The sequence below is a fragment of the Sphaerodactylus townsendi genome, linkage group LG03, assembly GCF_021028975.2.
Source record: "Sphaerodactylus townsendi isolate TG3544 linkage group LG03, MPM_Stown_v2.3, whole genome shotgun sequence".
NCBI lineage: Eukaryota > Metazoa > Chordata > Lepidosauria > Squamata > Sphaerodactylidae > Sphaerodactylus > Sphaerodactylus townsendi.
This window is the reverse complement of record NC_059427.1, coordinates 9,634,667-9,655,351: the sequence shown is the minus strand read 5'-3', so window position 1 is coordinate 9,655,351 and position 20,685 is coordinate 9,634,667. Positions and strand designations below refer to the sequence as shown.

At 46.0% G+C, this 20,685-nt stretch overlaps 1 protein-coding gene and 1 long non-coding RNA gene across 2 annotated transcripts in view; both read right to left on the bottom strand.

Moving 5' to 3' along the window:
- Window positions 1–20,685, bottom strand: part of LOC125429914 (zinc finger protein 271-like) — a 43,882-nt gene that overhangs the window by 15,045 nt on the left and 8,152 nt on the right. The gene's annotated exons all lie outside the window — the stretch shown is intronic.
- LOC125428924 lies at window positions 8,148–14,136 on the bottom strand. Its single transcript, XR_007243889.1, has 3 exons — window positions 14,043–14,136; window positions 9,060–9,165; window positions 8,148–8,206 (listed from the first exon to the last, which is right to left on the bottom strand). It is a non-coding gene; the product is annotated as an uncharacterized LOC125428924 (long non-coding RNA).

The following is a 20,685-nucleotide window of genomic DNA, read 5'->3' as shown; positions in this document are numbered from 1 at the left end:
GTAAGCTCCCAAAGGCACCTGATGGGCCACTGCGAGTAGCAGAGAGCTGGACTAGATGGACTCTGGTCTGATCCAGCTGGCTTGTTCTTATGTTCTTAAAAGGACATTCAAGCCTGCTGCATCAAAAAAGCTTGGTTTGTTGGGCCTCCGGTATGACTTCCAATGGGATTGCAAGCTCTGAGATCGATTGGAACCTTCCAGCTCCAGCTCTTTTGAGTTAAAACCCTAGCAGCTTTACTTTTTACCAACATCAAATCTCCAGTATAAAGGATCTTTGCAGAGGACCTCCAGTGCATTCATCTCCCCGAAGGCGGGAGAAGCACCAGGCCAAGACCGAGAATTGGTGCAGCACAAGATAATGCCTCTTAGGAGCTAACTGAACTGTGGAGATAGCCCAGCTGTATTCTGAGCCAGTAGGCAAAGATTCCACCTGAACTGTATCAAGTACTGAATATATTTTGTTTGGTTCAAACAGAGCTTGTGCATGTTGACTGAATGAGGATAAACCAGCCCACGTGACACTTTGCCATATTTCCAAATGGTTACTAGTACAGATAGTAACGCCCTGCAGCGCTCACACTGACTGAAATGCAGGCAGGAAAATTTTGAAGAGAGCGAAAGAAAAGGAAAGATGACTCCAAGAAAGCATAACAAGAACCAAGCTGCCAGCCATGGAAATCAGGGAATTCATACCAACACACCTTACCCTGGTGAGATGTGCATCACTCCTGTCTGCGATCCTAGAAGGGAGATATAAGATACCCAAAGAAAAGAGGATCTGCTCCTGTAATTTAGAAGAAATGGACACTACAGGCCACATCCTCCTCCGCTGCCCTCACTTCAGAGAAATAAGAGCCAAAATACTAGACCCAATATTAAATAACTTCAGGGGCTATCCAGAAAATGTATGTATAAGGAAGCTCCTGGAAGACAAAAATCCAAACTGGTCTAGACTGGTTGCCAAATTTTGTACATTTGTTATAAAGAAAAGCAGACCAGTGAGTAGGCAACTGATATTGTATTAGAGATACAGACATATGAATATATGGCTCACAATCATTATTAATTATTAATATTATTACTATTATTATTTTAATCTAGGATTGAACAAATGGGAGTGCAGACAGGCCGAAAGATAATAAGTAGGCAAGCCCACGCATGTACGAATAATTTTAACTTGAGTGACTCATTTTAACGCTAAGTTATGGATAGGATTCATTTTAATGCTAAGTTATAGATCGGATTTATTTTAACGCTAAGTTATGGATTGGATTTTTTAATGCTAAGTTATGGACTGGATGTATTTTAACGCTAAGTTACCGTATGTATGGGACAAGTGAAACAAATTAGGCCTCAGTGTTGATTTTAGGGCATTTTATATATTACAATTACACTGGGAATTACAAGGTTGAGAGTGTGTATAGAATTTATTGATCCTTGACTGTAATTTGCTGTATAGAATTTGTCGATCCCTGACTGTAATTTGCTGGTCTTTGACTGTAATAATAAATTGATGATGGTACCAACACACCAGACAAACTTTATATGAACGAGCTGCTGGCAAAACTTGATTTTTGATAACTGATACTATTTTGGAAACAAATGACAAAGTGAAAAAGATAGAGGAGGACTTGACTGGTATTAAACTAGAGACAAAAATTGGATTTTTGGAACAAGGAATTAACCAGATAATGGATGAAATGAAGCAAATGGACAGACAGTTGGAAGCAGTAGAAGAAAGGATGGCAGGTTTTGAAACAGAAAAAGAGACATATAGGCATGATACTCTGTGGCTAGAATTGAAACAAAAAGAGAGATTTCTAAGATTTGGAATGATTCCAAAACAAGAGAATGAGAATCTCATAGTTGGTAGAGATTATTGCTGAGTTTATAGGAAAATCGATTAAAGATGTTGAAGAAGAGATAGATGAAGTGTATAGGGCAAATTCCAAAATAGCCAAAGAGAGAAATTTACCAAGGGATGTAATTGTGGGTCTGATCAGAAAGTCATTTAGGAAGGATATGTTGCATAAACATGAGGATAGGCTGAAGATGGGAGGTAAGGAAATATTAATCTTGAAAGAAATTTCAGCAAAAATATTAAAAATAAGGAAAGAGTATACAGATCTCAACTCCATATTGCAAAAGAATAATATTTACTATAAATAGGAGATTCCAAAGGGGCTTTCATTCCAATTTAAAGGGGCTAGAAGATCTATTTGGAATAAAGCTAAGGCAGATGAATTTTTGAAAAGTCAAGAAAGATCTGAAATAAGTACTTCGAATCTGATTTATTCTGACTTCATAGACACTTATAGTTACCGTAATCTTCACATCTTTATTGGCTTTTGGTTATATTGTTGTGTTATGTTTTATAGATTATTCTTTTCAGTCTTGAATAAATTGTGTTTAAATTCTGTCATTTGTATAACTTTATCAAACAGAAATGAATTATATTATGTGGAACGTAAATGGTATGAACAATCCACTTAAAAGAAAAAAGGTCTGTAACTATTTGATCAGAAAAAAAACCCAATTTGCATGTTTACAAGAAAGATAGCAAATTCTTGAAGAATGCTAGGTTAGGCACTGAATGGGTTGCCTCTAGAACTTGGGAGAGGGGGAGGAAGCTGGTATAGTGATCTATATTAATAACAATTTAAACCCAAATGAGATTGATACTGATGAAGAGGGTCAATTTTTATTTATAGATTTAACTGTGAATGATATAGAAACACTACTGGTGGGAATTTATGCCCCCAACTCTGGGAAACAACTTTTATGAAAAGTTATTGAAGAAAAGTATAGATTTATCTCACAACTACAAATGTATCATAATATTAGGGGATATGAATGGGGCAATAAATACTCAGATAAGTATTACAGGGAGGGAATTATTGGTTTGAAAGACCACGGAAAACTACCATCCAATTTCTTTAAGGGAATTGAATGTTTCGATTTTACAGATGTGTGGAGATATAAAAATCCGAAGGAGAAAGATTTCATGTTCTATTCTGAAAGGCATCAAATGTGGACATGATACGTACATCAAAAAATGTTATCAATTGGATAAGCAAGGTAGAAATACAAGCGAATATAATTTTTGATCATAAACCGCTGCTGATGTTCTAAAACGTAAAAACAAAAATTATGAAAGAAGATTGAGACTAGATAAATACTTAATTTATATTAGACTGTAAATTTAAATTGAAAGAATTTTTTGAGGTTATCTCTATAAACTATGGTAATTGGAATATAATTTTGGATTCCAGGGGTGTAACGAGGCAAACTGGAGCCCTGGGCAAAACCTGAGTTGGATGCCCCCCCCCCTCCCTGGGCAGCCACCCCACGACCCAAAAATGTTTTTTTTACAGCAGGTCATTGGTGCCTGGAGGGGTGCATTTTTAGACATATCGGCACCAAAATTTCAGCGTATCATCAGGAGACTGTCCTTATGATACCAAGTTTGGTGCAGTTTGGTTCAGGGGGGACAAAGTTATGGACCCTCAAAAGGGTAGCCCCATCTCCTTAGCTCCCATTGGAAAGAATGGGGGATGGGGGGCACTTCCTTTGAGGGTCCATAACTTTGGCCCCCCTGAACCAAACTACACCAAACCTGGGGGGTATCATCAGGGCAGTCTCCTGATGAGACCCTGAAAGTTTTGAGACTGTGCCTTCAGAAATGTGCCCCCTCAGCCTGCAACCCCCATTGACAGCAATGCAGAAAACTCACTCCAGAACAAAGATTCTTGGACAAATTTCTGGGATGTTCCTGCAGGGGGAATGTTTTTGGACGTATCGGCACCAAAATTTCAGGGTATCATCTGGAGACTGTCCTGATGGCACCCCACAAGTTTGGTGCAGTTTGGTTGGGGGGGGGGGCAAAGTTATGGACCCTCAAAGGGCTACCCTTATATAAGGGCATGACAATCCTTGCAGTTTTATTATCAATTCCTTTCCTAATTATCCCCAGCATAGAAGTTGCCTTTTTCACAGCTGCCATGCATTGAGGTGACGTTCCCATGGAACTATCAACTAAGACGCCCAAATCCCTTTCCTGGTCTGTGACTGATAGCACTGACCCCTGTAGTGTGCATGTAAAGTTTGGATTTTTTGCACCTATGTGCATCACTTTACATTTTGCTACATTGAACGGCATTTGCCATTTCTTAGCCCACTCACCTAATTTATCAAGGTCCGCTTGGAGCTCTTCGCAATCCTTTGTGGTTCTCACCACCCTACATAATTTGGTATCATCTGCAAACTTGGCCACCATGCTACCCACCCCTACTTCCAAATTATTTATGAATAGGTTAGAGCACTGGTCACAAAACGGATCCTTGGGAAACACTACTCCCTACATCTCTCCATTGTGAGACTTCCCATTTACACCCACCCTTTGCTTCCTGTTGCTCAACCAGTTTTTAATCCATAGGATTATTCCTTCATTGCTGAGTTTTTTCAATAGTCTCTGGTGAGGAACTTTGTCAAAAGCCTTTTGGAAATCCAAGTAGACAATGTCCACTGGTTCCCCCTTATCCACATGTCTGTTTACACCCTCAAAGAACTCTAGTAAGTTTGTAAGACAGGACTTGCCTCTGCAAAAGCCATGCTGACTCTTCCTCAGCAGGTCTTTCTTTTCTACATGTTTTATAATTTTATCTTTAATGATAGATTCTATTAATTTACCAGGAACAGATGTCAAACTGACTGGCCTATAATTGCCACTGATAGTATTCCTGAATCTTGGATGAATACGAATATCACATTAATTCCGGAAGAGGGGAAAGATTGTGAACTATAGACCTATACCCTTTCTTAACTCTGACTAGAAGATCTTTACAATGATTCTAACAGATTGAAAGAGGTTCTAGTACATACGATTCCGAATGACCGAACAGGTTTTCTCCCCAAGTGACAAATGAAGGATAATCTCCGTACAATAATCAATATTATAGATTATTTCCAGAACCACCCTGATAGATACTTAGCTCTCTTCTTTCCGGACATGCATAAAGCCTTTGACAATCTGAGCTGGAATTTAATTATGGAGGTATTGCATAGGAAAGGTTTTGGAGATAAATTTATAAAGTGGATAAAAAGCATATATACATTCCAGACGGCAAGAATCATAAATGGTGAGAGACTGGAAGAATGTAGGCTAGAATGTGGAACTCGACAAGAATGTCCCCTATCTACTCTTTATTTATCTTGGTGTTAGAATTACTTATTGATAAAATCAGAAATAATCCAATGATAAAAGGAGTTAAAATTAATAAAGAATGCTTTAAAATTCAGGCTTTCACAGACCATCTAGTTCTCATTTTAGAAGACCCACTAGTATCATTACAAGAAATTAAAACTGTATTGGAAGATGAATTGACGAAGGCTTTCACGGCTGGATTCAACTGGTAGATCTTGTTCCTAACGTTTCGCCTGCATCTGTGGCTGGCATCACAGAGAAGAGTCTGTTTCACAGATGCAGGCGAAATGTTAGGAACAAGATCTACCAGATCACGGCCACACAGCCTGGAAAACCCACCAGAACTTTCACAGGAGCATCCTCCTTGGGATGGAATGGCCTTGTCTGCTGTCTTGTCTGCAGGGCTTCCCTCCGGCCTCGCTGGTCGGTCTCGGTCGTCTACCTTTCCTTCAAAAACTCCATCCTTGTCTTTTTCCACAGAGAACCCCTGGTTTCTCCCAACCGTCTCCTCTATATGTGCTGCTGGAAGAAAGACAGAGGTCCAGTTAGCACAGGGGCAAGAAGCCAAGCCACCCATCAGGCACTGCTCATTAACAGGTGACCGTTTTCTTTCTCATATATTCTTTCCCCCCCAACTGAGCTCCAGTCCCACCTTATCCCCAGTCAGGTCCTCCAGGTCAGCAGGTTTTATATTCTGTCTATTCCTTGCACTTTAAGGGGAGGAAATGGCAATCCATATTCCCCTACTGTTTACATTTGATTTGTAATGCAGCGCTATTGAGTCTCTGCTATTTATGATCAAGGAGAAGAAGAGAACGCTTTTATATCCCACTTTTCCCTACCCTAAAGAGCCTGAAAGTGCCTTATAAATCACATTCCTTTCCTTCCCACAACAGGCACCTTGGGTGGTAAGTGGGGGTGAGAGCATTCTGAACAACTTTGACAATCCCAAGGTCACCTAGGAGGCTTCATGTGGAGGGGCAGAAACATAGCAAAGGGGAAAAGCGCCCGGAGCATCCTCTGTGCCAGCCCTGTCCTGGAGCGCCCCCACCACGCCCCTGGAACGTCCTCGCCACACCCCCACAGGGGCACCCCCCCTGTGCGTCTCTCTCTCTCTCTCTCACACACACACACACACACAGCTTTGCCTCTGCTTGAACCCCTCTCCCCAGATTAGACTCCACTGCTCTTAACCGCTACACCAAACTGGCTCTTTATAAGAAGTTACCATGATATCCAATCCTGCAACTGTACAGACAGGTTCATTCTAGTTGTGAAGATCGCCAGGAAGATCTGGATTTTTTCCTGGGGGAAGGGGGAGCTGGTGCATTTGCTTGGGTGAAGGGGGAACCAGTATTTCACTGAGTAAACCCAACCAGGACAGCCCCCACATTATTTGTGGAAGAGCTGCCAGTTGTGAGGAAGGCAGGTGAGCCCTAAAGGAATTTAGGTGACTGCTAAAGGAAAGGGTTGTTGGCCTCTTCCAGCTTGGTTAGCCCCCACCTTTCCCTGGAATATCCCATATTGAAGGACTCAGCAGCCCCCTGCTGAGCCACAGTTAAGCTCAGACCCAGAAGGAGCTTCAGAGCGTCCCAGATTTCAGGCTCCTGAAGGACAGCCCCCCTCCTTTTCCAGCCGGCTTTCTGATTCTGCCAAATTAAGACTTGTGAAGAAGTGAAGCAGAAATCCTCCAGGGCTATTCCATGATAATTCCCTTCACATAACCATGAGGGATCCTCGCTTGTAGCCCGCTCATCTGGGAAGAAAACACTCTCTTGAGAATCTCTCCTGCCTCTCTCTTCGGATGTGAGGCTTCTGTCTGTCTCCACCAAAGTCTCTTATTACATTCCTGTCTCCTTTGGTGCACACAGAGAGAAAGTGATGGTTCTAACATAGGCAAAGAAAGAAATCCAAGGAAGAGGATTCTCCCCCCCAGGGAGAACGGAAACCTGGTCAAGATCAAAGGTATCTATATCCCACTGCTTATGTACCCTTCCCTTCTCCACTGCAGATACATTAGGAGGAAGGTGGGGTTGAGAGAGTTCTGAGCGAATCGTGAATGGTTCAAGGTCATCCAGCACACTCTATGTGTAGGAGGTGGGAAACTAATTCAGTTCACCAGATGAGACTTCACCGCTCATGAGGAGGAGGGAGGAATCAAACCCTTTTCTCCAGATCAGAGTCCATTACTCTCACAAATTACACCATGCTGGATCTTCAGATCTGGAAGGCAAGTGGGTTTAAATGTTTGGCAACAGAAAAATTGGATGTGGCCCCTTCCAGAGTCTTCCCGAGGGCCTCTAAGTCCTGTGTTGGCCTCAGGCTGGAACACCTCTCTGTGGTTTGGGTGATGGCCACCACTCAGATGACATGGACAAACCAGGTAGCTTGAGTCGCTCTACCTACACATGGCTGAAGCTATCTTATGCTGCCATCCTGCCAAGTTTGAGACTTCCACAAGGGAGCTCATAGTGGAACAGGCCTCAATGCAATGTATTGCTGTTCAAAATTTTGATTCAGGCATAATCCCAAAGGCAGAAATGTGTGATTCTGGCACCTGTGAATATTTCTTACCCAGAGAAGCCCGCAGCTCCTATGAAAGTTCTACTCCCAGCATGGCGATCTTCATAAAGAGCTCTTTGGTCTGGATCTAGCAGACCCACTCTTCCTCTTGAGAGAAAAATATAGCCACCTCCTCAAAAAAAACCAGGCAGCTGAAAAGAAAAAGGCAGAGACTTCAGTCTTCAAGAGGAGTCATGCCAGGCAAGAGATGGAATGTGCTGGGAAAGGGGACATTTTGGGAGGAGTTCAGGGTGTAAAAGGAGTGCCGTTCAGAGCCTTTTGCCTGGGCCCCTCAGCACCAGGGGCAGCAGAAAAGTCCCCTTGAGAAAGGAGAGGGGATCCCGGCTGTCCTTTGCTCACCTCACATACCTGGACTGGAGGTAGCGGCTTTGTTTTCCACACCTCTACAAACAGAACAGATCAACACTGCTTCTTCACTGCCTGCGGGGGAGGGAAAAGGTAAGAAGGAGAATTAGTCTCCAGTTCCTATTCTATTCGCTTGTGTGAATCATGCTTCCTGCATCCCGGTTCCCAGGGCTGTGAAACCTTGCCCTATGTACACCCAGCAAGAAGACTCAGCCTTTCTAGAAAGTAGTGGAAAAGGGGGAAGATAAACACAAGATATTCATGAGCCTTGAGGGACCATAGATGCCACTGACACTAGCTGGGCCCTTGAATCCAGGCTGCTGGAAGAAAAACAGGGAGGCAGAAAGGAAATCATCTGGCACGTCACTATCACACCAGAGTAAAAAAAACCCTGGACTTGAATTAAGTACCTGCAGAAGCTGAGGGTAATCTCAATGGCTCTCCGTAGCATCTGCTGATCCATTGACGTCACATCTGGGTTTTTGGCCACAGGCAACATCAACATGGCATCACACCCACCTCAAGCCCTGCCCGCCCCCAGTACGGCATCCCTCATCCAGGGCTCTATTTCCTACAGTGCCAGGAGTCAAAGCATTAATAAGCAGAAAAGCACTTGAAGCTGTGCTGACCAGGTTGGCCAACAATGCAGCCTTTGTACTGTATTGTCTAGAGACCCCTGAAAGAACTCCAGCTGAAAAGGAATTTGTCTACCTTTTGTTTTGAGCTACCTTGAGTCTCTCTAATGGAGAGATCTAATATTGGAATCAATGCGAGGAGCTGCCTTCATGAATTTTCTAATCCACTTTTATGGGCATCCCAAGAATTGAACATTGAGCACCATAATTTGGATGAAGAATCACTTCATTTTTTTCCCAACCAGAAAATTAACTGGGTGCCCCAACCCCATCGAGTCAGAATGAGTCCTTACCGTGTGAGAGGGCATCTTGGGCACATTCCTGGGACTGGCCCGGCTGCCCTTCCTCCAACGGAGCTCTTTCCAACTTAGCTTCCATCTTCACAGATAGACCCAGCCTCTGAAACAGCAGCAACGGCAAAACGTAAGAGAAGGGGTAGAAGTAGAGTTTTGATTTATACCTGGCTTTTCTCGACCTTAAAGAGTGTCAAAGTGGCTTGCAAACTCCTTCTTCTCCCCGCAGCAGGCATTTTGAAATATGCCTGTTTGATCCTTCAAGTTATTTATCTGTCTCTTTAAAGACGTTACTTTGGGTCAGGCTGCTCTAGGAGCTTGGGATGGCTGCTAGGTGGGTCAGGAGATAGGCCCTTCACAGGCAAAGGCGTCTCCTGTTACTATAGCTCAAGTGTAAATCTTGTGCTGGAACAAAGTGGGATTACATCAGGGGTGTGGTTTGTGCTTGGATCGAGGCACAAGGGTCGCTGGGATGAATGGAAGTTGGGGGCAGGGCAACAAACCATGGGGATTTCCAGGCCTTACCTGGATATTGGCAACCCTGCCTCTGGGAGAGGAGGGGGAGCATCAGTCAAAGTCATTAGTGGGACCCGAACTCAGGGCTCCTGTGACTGAGTCCTTGCATTTCTCCTGTTGTGTTGCCTGGGGGGGTCTGGAACTCTCTTGCCTGGCAAAAGGAATTGCTCCTCTCACACAAACCCCAGTGCAGGAAGGACAATCTGACTTTATGTCTGCCTCTGCCCAAAGAAGAAGAAGAATTGCTGAAGGGAGAGGAGATGGGCAGGAGTGTGGCATGACTCTCCACAGTAATGCATGCCCATGTGCCACTTGTCCCCTTCTGTACGTGGTGGGCAGCAGGCTGGTGCCAGGGGGCGTGGGTTCACAAGCATGCTCCGCCCCTCTGTGCCTATCACAGGGCAGTCACCTCCTGTGACGATTGGTGGGTTTTGGTGGTGAACCTGTGGCTAATAAACATGCGGCATGAAGTAGAGAAAGCTTAGCTCATAGCTTGTGGAGCAACCAGTAACTCAAATAGGAGGAGAGTGAGAGGGGGATTGGAAGGGGGGGGGGGCTCTCCCTCATAAATTTCCCCAAAAGCAAAGGAGATGGCTGCATTTTTTAATTCTGAGGTGGATGCAAGGAAAGGCCAGCTGGGGCCCAGCTGCCAAGAAGCAGAGGAGGTAGAAGGGGGGCTCCTGTGATGAAAATTTGGAGTCCTTACTTATTAATTGCAAACCCTTTTATTCCCCTCGAGAGATAAATTCCAGTTCTGTTTTTTTTGGTTTATATATTCATCCACTGGCATCTGTAAAAAAGGCATTACAGAACTCCTAACCGATCAGATTATGGAGGCTGAAATAGCCAAATACCCTGATTCACTGGTTATTATTTTTGGTACGATTTAAACACGAAAGCAAACTTAAGGGAAGACCACCACCAAAATACTTTCAGCATGTCAACTGTCCCACCAGAGGCACAGAATATCTTAGACCACTGCTATACAACACTGAAAGATGCTTATGGGTCTTTATCACGAGCAGCTGTATGCCATTCTGATCATTGCATGATTCACTTTGTACTGCCTACAAACAAAGAGATTTAAAACCACAAAACCAACTAAATCGAGGAGGTGAGAACTTGGACTGAAGAATAGAAGTTAAAGCTGCCAATTTACCTTGACTGTACAGACTGGAATATTTTTAAAGGTACCTCTGCAGATTTGGATGGAACTCACAGATACTGTAACATCATATGTCCTTCTGTGAAGATCTTTGTATACCAACCAGGAACTTCGTGTATATATAGTAACAACAAACCTTGGACACAGCTAAACTTAAGCAGTTACGTCGTTCCAAAGAAAGGCCTACAGAAAGGGTGATAGAATGCTGGCCTACAATCAGGCCAGAAATGTATTAACAAAGGAGATCAGGCAGCAAAACTACTCTGAAAAGCTAAAAATCAGTTTTCACCAAGCGGAACCCAACAAACGTAGGAAAACTCTCCAAAATATCACGGTTACAGTGAAAGCCACCTTCCCAAGCTGAGAGGAATCAACCCAATTGGCAGGCGACCTGAGCGTGTTCTGCACAACAGGTTGAAAACAATCTACAGTCACCTTTCTCCACAACCTCTATCTCAGATGCACCAACAATAGCCAAACTTCCTATAACTGAACCCATTTCATTGGGTTTACAACCCTAGTGATCTCAGAAAGGAAGTGCAAGATCTATTTCTGAACTGAAACCTGGAAAAGCACCAGGCCCAGACAAGATAACTGCCTTCTTGCCCACAAAGTCTGTGCTGTCCAATTGGCCCCATCTTCACCCAAATCTTTAACAAATCACTAGGGTGTGCTATGTTCCTTCCTGCTTCCAAACACTCCACTATAGGTCCCAGTGCGAAGAAGCCTTCCCATCAGAACTGAACGACTACAGACCAGTTGCTCTAACATCTGTAGTTATGAAAACTTTTAGAGGCTAGTGATGTACCATTTGAGAAAACCATCCAGGATCCACTGTTCGACCCCGTGCAATCTGCATACCGAGCAAATAGATGCGACAGATGATACTGTTAATATGGCTTTACACTATATCCTACAGCATCTTGAATGCATGAACCACAGCAGGGGTCTCTTTGTTGACTTTAGTTCAGCATTCAATACTATCAGACCGGACATTCTTCTAGCCAAACTCAATCCGCTAGCAATTTTCCTGAGCATATTTGTAGAGTGGATCACAAAGCTTCTAACAGATAGGAAACAGCAGGTGAAGCTAAGGAAAAAATTACATCAGACACCTGTAAAGAATGAGCACAGGGCCCCAAGGCTGTTACTTTCACCACTTCTCTTCTCTCTGTATACCAATGACTGCATCTCAAATGATCCATACATTAAAATAGAAATTTGCAGATGATACAACAGTGATTGGTCTCATTGAGGAACAACGATGAAACCATACAGACGAGGGTTGAATAACTTCTTCGATGGTGCCACTGGAACAATCTAGAACTGAACACACTTAAAACCCATTAGAAATGGTGGTGAATTTCAGGAGGAAACCCTCCCCATCCTACCTCCTCTCACAATACCTAGCAGACAACACAATTATCAACAGTAGAGACCTTTAATTTCTAGGCTCCATCATGTCATGACCTAAAATGGTCACCCTAATATCAAAATGTCATCAAAAAAAAGCACAACAAGAATGTTCTTTCTGCGCCAACTCAGGAAGCTCAAACTGCCAAGGAGCTGCTGATACAGTTCTACAGAGGAATCGGTAGGTCTGTTATCTGCACCCTCTATAACTGTGTGTGGTTTGGTTCTGCAACCCAACAAGATCGACACAGACTTCAGAGAATAATCAGAACTGCAGAAAAAACAGTACTGCTAACCTGCCTTCCATTGAGGACCTGTATATGCTGCACGAGGTCAAAAGAACAATGTTACTGACCCCTCGCATCCCTGGACATAAGGCTAACCAGCTCTTACCCTCTAAACATTAAGCTGAGGCACTGCACACCAAGACAACTGAACACTTAAGAACAGTTTTCCCAGATACCATCACTCCTAATTAAACAAATAATTCCCTCGATAATGTCAAGCTATTTGTATATATTTATTATATAATTATTACTGCTACTTTTTCATCATTCCTATTACCCATCTCCTCCCAATTATGACTGTATGACTATAGCCTGTGCTGACATTTCATTTTATTTTATGATTTTACATTTTATGTTTTTATTACCATTGATTGTTTCCTGATTGCTTACTAGACCTATATGACAATCATTAAGTGCTGTACCTTATGATTCTTGACAAATGTATTTTCTTTTATGTACACTGAGAGCATATGCACCGGAGACAAATTCCTTGTGTGTCCAATCACACTTGGCCAATAAAGATTCTATTCTATTCTATTCCCCCCAAATCTGCAGCCCCTCCTCAGCCTTCATCAATCAGCCCCCTCCCCCAGTCTAAAGTGGGTGGAAAAGCCATTTCTTGTGGGTCTCAATTCTTGGCTCCCCTATTTTTAGGGGCTTCTTTGTTTTGCACAAAGTGGTTTCTAGCTCCTTCTGGCCCAGGAACTGTGTGCGTGTGAATAAGGAAGGATAAGGAAGCTCTTCTCCCTATTCATGGCTCCCCCCTCCCCTTCCTTTCTCCACGCTTTGGGGACTGCCTAGCAGATCCTGGCCGTATATTTCATCCCATCCTCAAGCCCCAGAGGTATCGTTTACCTCCCCCAGAGAGCCCCAATTTGACCCCTTGCAGCTCCCCTTGCCCAGCAGATCCTGGCCCTACATTTCACCCCAACTTCAAGCCTTCACTGTGAGGATTTTGGCCCCAAAGGTATCGTTTCCCTCCCCCAGAGAGCCTCCTTTTGACCCCTTGCAGCTCTGTGCTCAGGGGTCTGCCCTCCCCAACGGAGGATCATCCTCTGCAGACTCAGCCCCTTCTTGAATGAGCCTCCTTTGCACAGGCTTTGAATTCCCGGAGAACATTCAGGGGCTGGGGGTCCCCATGCTCACTCCTCTCTCTATGCTGGGGGGCCTATATACTCCCCTTGCCCACCCAGATGCCCCCTCTGCAGCCAGCCTCTCGCCCCTGGGAGCAGCCGCCAGGAGGTCTGTCCCTAAACAACCCCCTGCCCAATCCAGCGCCTCTTCCCCCGCCTTTCCTCCAATCCCAACCCCCTCCCCGCCAAGAGGACTCGTCCAGACCCTCCCCCCTTGCTTTCTCCCTCCCCCCCCCCCCGCCAATTTGAAATCACTCGCCAGATTTCCACAATGCAGGAAATGTCTCACCCCCAACCCAAGCCTTGTGCAGAGAGGAGGGGCGCCAGAGGGAGCAGCCCCCTCCCCAGGCTTTGCTGTGGGGCAGCTCCCCCAGACCAAGGCCTCTGATCCCCCTTCCACCTACCCCTCATTTCCCAGCTTTGAGTCGTTCCCCCCCCCCCTCAAAAAAAACAAACACCCTTGACTCACTGGGAAGGGGCGGCTGACCGAGCGACAGGAATGGAAGCAACAAAGACCATCCAGGGAAGAAAGGAAGGAAGTGGCCTCCACGCCCCCTTTCCTTGTAGCCAGTGGGGTGAGGTGGGGCGGGGGGGACGACGCATGTCCCCCAAAGCGTCTCCTCCCCATCCCTCCCTTTGCAAAGGGCCTTTGGGGAGTGGGAGGGAGGCTGAATGAAGGCAGGAAGGTTGACCACTGGGAGCCAAGGAATATTTGGGAAGGGGCGAATCACCCATAGCCCAGCCCTGAGTCACCTCTGGCGATTGGAGATGTTGCTCTTCTCACTGGAAGACCCCCTCCCCCAATCTGGAGGAACAGGCTCCCTGGAGGCAGAAAGGGGATCTCCGTTGCCAGCCCCCTCCTCCTTGCAGGGCAGGGGGGGGGGGTAGGATCCAGGGAGTCCGGCTGTGGGGAGAGGCTGGCAAGGAGGTGGGGGGAGGCAGGCAATCCAGCCCTTCCCCTGCTGCCGGAGATAATGCACGGCTATGATAATGGGGGCATCATCTCCCCCTCCCCCAAAGCTGGCCTGCCCCCTTTTTCTCGTCCCCCCCCCCTTTCTTTCTATCTTTAAACCTGGAAGTTGGGGGGGGGGGGAACTGTTTCAGCGCTGTCTTATATGACGTTTATCGTTTGGATTTTGTGATTTTATATAAATGGCATTTTATCTTTGTTATTAGCTGCTCTGAGCCCGCTCCGGCAGGAAGAGCGGGATAGTAAATACAACAACAAAAACAATAACATAGGCCCCTTCCTCACACACAAAATAATGCGTTTTCAAACCACTTTCACAACTGTTTGCAAGTGGGTTTTGCCATTCCACACAGCTTCAAAGAGCACTGAAAGCAGTTTGAAAGTGCGTTATTCTGCATGTGCGGAATGAGCCATTGCTGATCTCCACTAGCAAGCCCCTCCCTCTTTCTCTTGGTTCCCCTCGCTCTGGCCAGCCCTGGTGGGAGGGCTGCCTTTCCCAGGAGGTACTTGCAAGGGCATTTTTGCAGCATGGAGGCAGGGGTGAAAGAGCAGGAGAGTTGTGTTGGCTCCCCAACTTAGGGACAATACTAGTACCCCCCACCCCCTGTCTCTTCCCCACAGAAAACGGATGCCAGCCAGTTTTGCATCTGCAAGCCTCCTTTTTCCTAAAACCCGAACATGCAAGGGGGCACAACCTCCGAAACCAAAGAAGAGAGAAGCTGGGTGAGACAATAGCTACGCCACTTGAGGACTGCAGATGCCATATCCCAGTCCTGGAGACAAATCAGGAGTAGCACAGGGCCAGGGGACTCGGGGCAGGGAGCCACCCAAGAAAAGGCTCTGGGGCACCTCCCTAGCTCCCTCCCAACCCTGAGGGGAGGGGGGACGATCCAGGCCCTTCCCTGTATTTCAAGGGACTGAGATTTGCTGGGTGGGTTGAAGGAAGGTCTGGATGTGCCGCCTAGGCAGGGGAGTTTTTTGGGTCAAAGAGAGGGAAAGAGGAAGGCAGCTGGAGGAGGGGGAGTTTTTAGGGACAGATCTCCCCCCCCCCCACACACACCCACAGCAGGGTCTCTCAGGGGCCAGTGGCTGGATCAAGAGCAGACATCTGGAGCAGACTCTCTCAATACAGGGGGGCTAAGCCAGAGAGACTGGCTCTTGCTGCTCTGACTCTCCTGCCATATCTCTGCTGTTCCTGGGCATCCCTGCTCCTTGGTGTAAGTCCAGTGGCGGGGCTGTCGGTTCTGGGGTGCTCCAGGGTCCCTGGGTGGGCATTTGTGGCAAGGAGGGGGGTGGAACTGAGTGCTGGGAGACAGACCCGACCCTGAATATAAACCATCTTTTTTTTGTCTTTTGCCTTGAAAACCCTACAAGGCTGTCAGATGTGACTTTATTGCACTTCATACACACACACATTATAGAACAGGCAAGAGTGGGACACACACACACCTTCCTGCGATCTACACTGGGCCACCTGGAATTTCATGCCTTGGGAAATGATGTGCCGAGTCTGCAGAAATCTTCAATTTATTTTATTCAGTTCTAAGTGCATACATGATATTTTGTTCTTTTTGCCCCAACATGCATCTGTTGTTTACACTTGCTTCTGTTCAGTCATATTTGCCATATTCTTTATTTTCTGTTCCCACTCCTCGGTCTTTGGAAGGTCCTTTGATGTCCACATTCCTGCTATTTTGATCTTGGCGACCGTTAATAAGTATAAGAAAAGGATAGCATTTTTTATTACCACATCATTTGTCGTCAAACCCAGGAGAACTACTTCTGGTTTTCTTTCAATGTTTGTTTTAAAAATCATATCCATTTCCTTCAATACCAAATCCCAACTTTTTGCATTCCCACCACATATGGATAAATGTACCTTCTTATTACATTTCCAGCATCTGTTTCCTCTTTTTTTGGTTTGTTTTGCCTAATTTGACAGGGGTGTAGTACCATCTATAAAATATCTGTACAAATTTTTATTTTAAATTCATTGTCAATGTAAAGTTATTGTGCCTTTTCCAGGTCAGCTTCCACTCTTCTAATTGTAAAAACCTCCTTCCTTTCTGCACGTGGCCCAAGCCTCATCTCTCTTGAAATAACTGCCTTACATCAGAGGAAGGCCAAAAGTGTCTGCATGCCCTAAAATGTACAGGATTTTCTTATGTGGGGGGGCATTTTTTTTATTTTCAAAACTCAACAGGAGGGACAAACTGGAAATCCAGTTTGATCTGCAATTACGAAGGCCGAAGAATCTGAAAATTCTCACTGCAGAGCCAGCATAGTGTGTTACTAATCATTAATTTTTGTATGTTTCAGGCACCTTATTGCACATAAACAGAGCACTCACACCTTTCTTCTCTGTGTTTATGTTTCTGACTTAAGCCATTAAGCACAGTGTAAATAGTAGGCCACATTGCCCAAGATATCTTGTATGTTGTAGCAGTTTGACCTTGGGTTAGTCACAGTTCTCTCAGAACTCTTTCATCTCCCCCACAAGGTGTCTGTTGTGGGAAGGGAAAGCTGCTTTGAGACTCTGCACAGGAGAGAAAAGTGGGGGATAAAGATTACATCTTATTCAGATTCTCTGCCCCTGAGCTGCAGCCCTTCCCCATGTATTTTGTTTAATAATAATAACAACAACAATAATAATAATAATTTCAACCCTCAAACTCCTCCCATCCCCCTCCCGATTCCTGCTTTCTATCCCAGACTACAAAACCACAGTTGAAGGGAATGTATCTCAGCTCAAGGCCAGAAGAAGGCAGCTGGCCCAGGCATTCCCACTTTGTTACCTAAGGAAAGAGAAAGTAACTGTCCATTCCCACTCCCACTGCCATCCATATCGTCTCAGTGTTTCTGGAGGCTAGGCGCCAGCCTGACAGGCACACAGTTAAACCTTCAACCTCTTGGACTTTCTGTTGGGGACTAAAGGGGATCACTGCAGAGTGTCTGATCCAGGAGGAGGGGAGATCCGCCACAGCCCCCAGAAGGCAGTGGGGTAGCGCCAAGGGGGCAGGGGATGCGTGTTGCATCAGGCACCCCCCTCCCCGAAAATCCCACGGCATCCCCCCCACACACTTACCTTAGTGTAGGCTGGAGAAGTGGCCTGTTCTCTTTAGGCTAAAAATGGCCTGGTGGGAACTACACTTTCCTGGAGACCTTGCGAGCCCCAAGGTCTCATGGGAAGTGCAAGTTTCCACCAGGCCATTTTCAGCCTGAAGGGAACAGGCCCCTTCTCCTGCCTGCACTAAGGTAAGGGCGGGGAGAACGGAATACACAGAATGCGCACCGGGCGCACTCTGTCCCAGCTCACCTCTGCCAGATGGCATTTGGGGAAAAGGAAGGAACGCTGGATTCTGAATTGGTAAAATGATTATTTCATTGGGTTTTTTTTCAAACAAAACTTTTGTGTAAAGCTGAACACACTCAGAGAAAGCTAGCTTTTAAAAAGGAACTTTACTGATTTATGTTGCCCTAACTGCAGGGTGCTGGAACTGAGGATTCTTGTCCTCAGTTCCAGTATTTATTCTACTTACAAAAACAGACAGCAACCAATCAGCTCTTCCCCTCCCCCCAGCTCCTGGTCTCTCATTGGTTCTGACAGAGCGACATAGTTTCGTTTTGCCGTAGCTCTGCAGTTCGGTTGCCCGCTCTAATTCAAAAAGGCAGGAACTGGTGATTGCTGGGAAATGTGGTCCTGACACTTGTACCCTTCTTTCCATCAAGGCCCCAAAGCTGCTCACATCTTTCTCCTTGCCTCCATTGTCATCCTCACAACAACCCTGTGAGCAGAGGCGTATCTAGGCAAACTGGAGTCCAGGGACAAAACCTGAGCTTGGCGCCCCGCCCCGGCATAGGTGGCCACTCTCCTTCACGACGACCAAACAATAATTTTTTGCACCAGCTCACAAAACACCCCCCATCCCCAGCAAAACATACATGGCTCTCTCCCCACCACTTTCCTAATTGTGTCCTCACACCAACCCTGTGAGGTAGGCTGCTAGCCTGAGAAACAGCTCCAAACCAGTGCAAGGGGAATTAACTTTTAAGCATGTAAATCTCTCACAAGTCACTCCCCCATCAGAAGGTTTACCAAACAAACGTCGGCATCATCTTCAGTTCTGCTGCTGCTGGGCTCCCTGCTCAGAAGCATCTAGAAGAAGAGGAGTTTGGATTTATATCCCCCTTTCTCTCCTGTAGGAGACAGGGATGTAGGTATAAATTTTTAATTGGGGGTGGAGGTTTGGGGTGGGGGTGTGGCCCTAGGGCATGGCCATGCCTCCCCAAGCCCCGCCCCTGGCCTAGCGCTTATAAAAGCAGCTCTCCGAGGCCGGGGACAGCAGACTCCCCTGCCCTGCCCTGCCCCCCACCAGCTGGGCTCCCAGCCAGCAGCCGGCAGTTCCTTCTGCCCTCCCCTCTGGGCAGAGGCATAGAGGGAAAAAGAAGCCCGGTGCAAAATCTGAGTTTTGCGCCCCCCCCCCCCAGGCAGCCGCTGTGATGCTGGAATCCACCCCCAAACAGCATCACTTTCAATGGTGTTTAAACTAGAGAGCCCAAATTCTCCTTTTAAATCCACCTTAAAGGGAGAATCTGGGGTCCCTAGTTAAACAACATTGAAAGTGATGCTGTCTTGGGGTGGATTATCCCCCACCCTGAAACAGCTTCACTTTCAATGTGGCGTAGTGGTTAAGAGCAGGTGCATTCTAATCTGGAGGAACCGGGTTTGATTCCCCGCTCTGCCACTTGAGCTGTGGCAGCTTATCTGGGGAATTTAGATTAGCCTGTGCACTCCCACACATGCCAGCTGGGTGACCTTGGGCTAGTCACAGCTTTTCGGAGCTCTCAGTCCCACCCACCTCACAGGGTGTTTGTTGTGAGGGAGGAAGGGCAAGGAGAGCGGGGAATCAAACCCGGTTCCTCCAGTTCAGAATGCACCTGCTCTTAACCTCCTACACCACTGCTGCTCCTGTTTGTTTTACTGTCTCTCCCTCCTCCTCCTCCTTTTGTTTACCCCTCCCTCCCTCTCTCCCTCCGTCCCTCTTTGTCTCTACCTCCTGCAGCAGCCATTTTGGAGTCTCACCTAGCACATGATGTCAGAATTCCAACAAGTCCCCAGGCTCAAAAAGGAGTCATTCTGCTAAGCATTACTTGGTCATTCTTCCAGCTCCATGGTAAAACTTAGAGCCAGCCTGCTGTCTGAACGAAGGAGAGAACATTGGAAAGACATCCTGACCAATGCTTCTAAAGAACCTCACATTTGATGCCTGAACAAAGACTCTAGCAGAGACATCGCCTGGACTCTCAAAGTCCCCCAGAATATTGCAGAATCCAAAGCACTAAGGACACGAGAGAACCCTTGGGGACCCTATGGCATGTGTCAAGCAGAGGTTCCCTATCTCCACTTTCATAAGCATAAGCATTTTATTGTCATTGTGCACGCACAACTAAATTTACAGCAGCATTCCTCAATGCACACAATTTCAGACTCATGCCCTATCCTCACTTTCCCCTTCCTCCACCCATCCCTACACAGCCCCAAACACATCAACACGAAGCCACGGAGTTCAGCATAGCCACAGCTCTAGAGTAGAAGCTATCTCTAAGCCTCTTTGTCCTAGTTTTTATAGACCTGTATCGTCTGCCGGATGGTAACAGTTCAAAAAGAGAGTGTGCTGGATGAGACGGGTCCCTCAGAATATTTTGGGCTTTCTTTAGGCTTCGGGAATTATAGAGTTCTGGGACCCATCAGCCAGATAGGACTGGAATCACCAGACGATGATACCTCTACAAAGCTGCAGCTCCAAAACCCTACTTGAAACATGACTGGAGAAGGAACCCACATTGAAACCTAGGGAGTGATGTCACTTTGCTCTGGGTTAGATGTTGGAATTGCAAGATTACATTGGGAGGTTTCTGAACCTCTCATCCACAACACGAGGACTTAAAAGCATCCTGACAATTACAAAAAGACTCATATTTTGGCACACGACCAACCAAAATAACAGGCATCCTATATCAGGGACGGGGCTTCCGGAAGAGGTGAGGGGGACCTCCTTGGAAATCTTCAAGAGGTGTTCAGGGTCTGCTTCTTTGCCAGGGCTTGTCTGGAGGTTATGAGAAACAGGCATCATTTATGGGA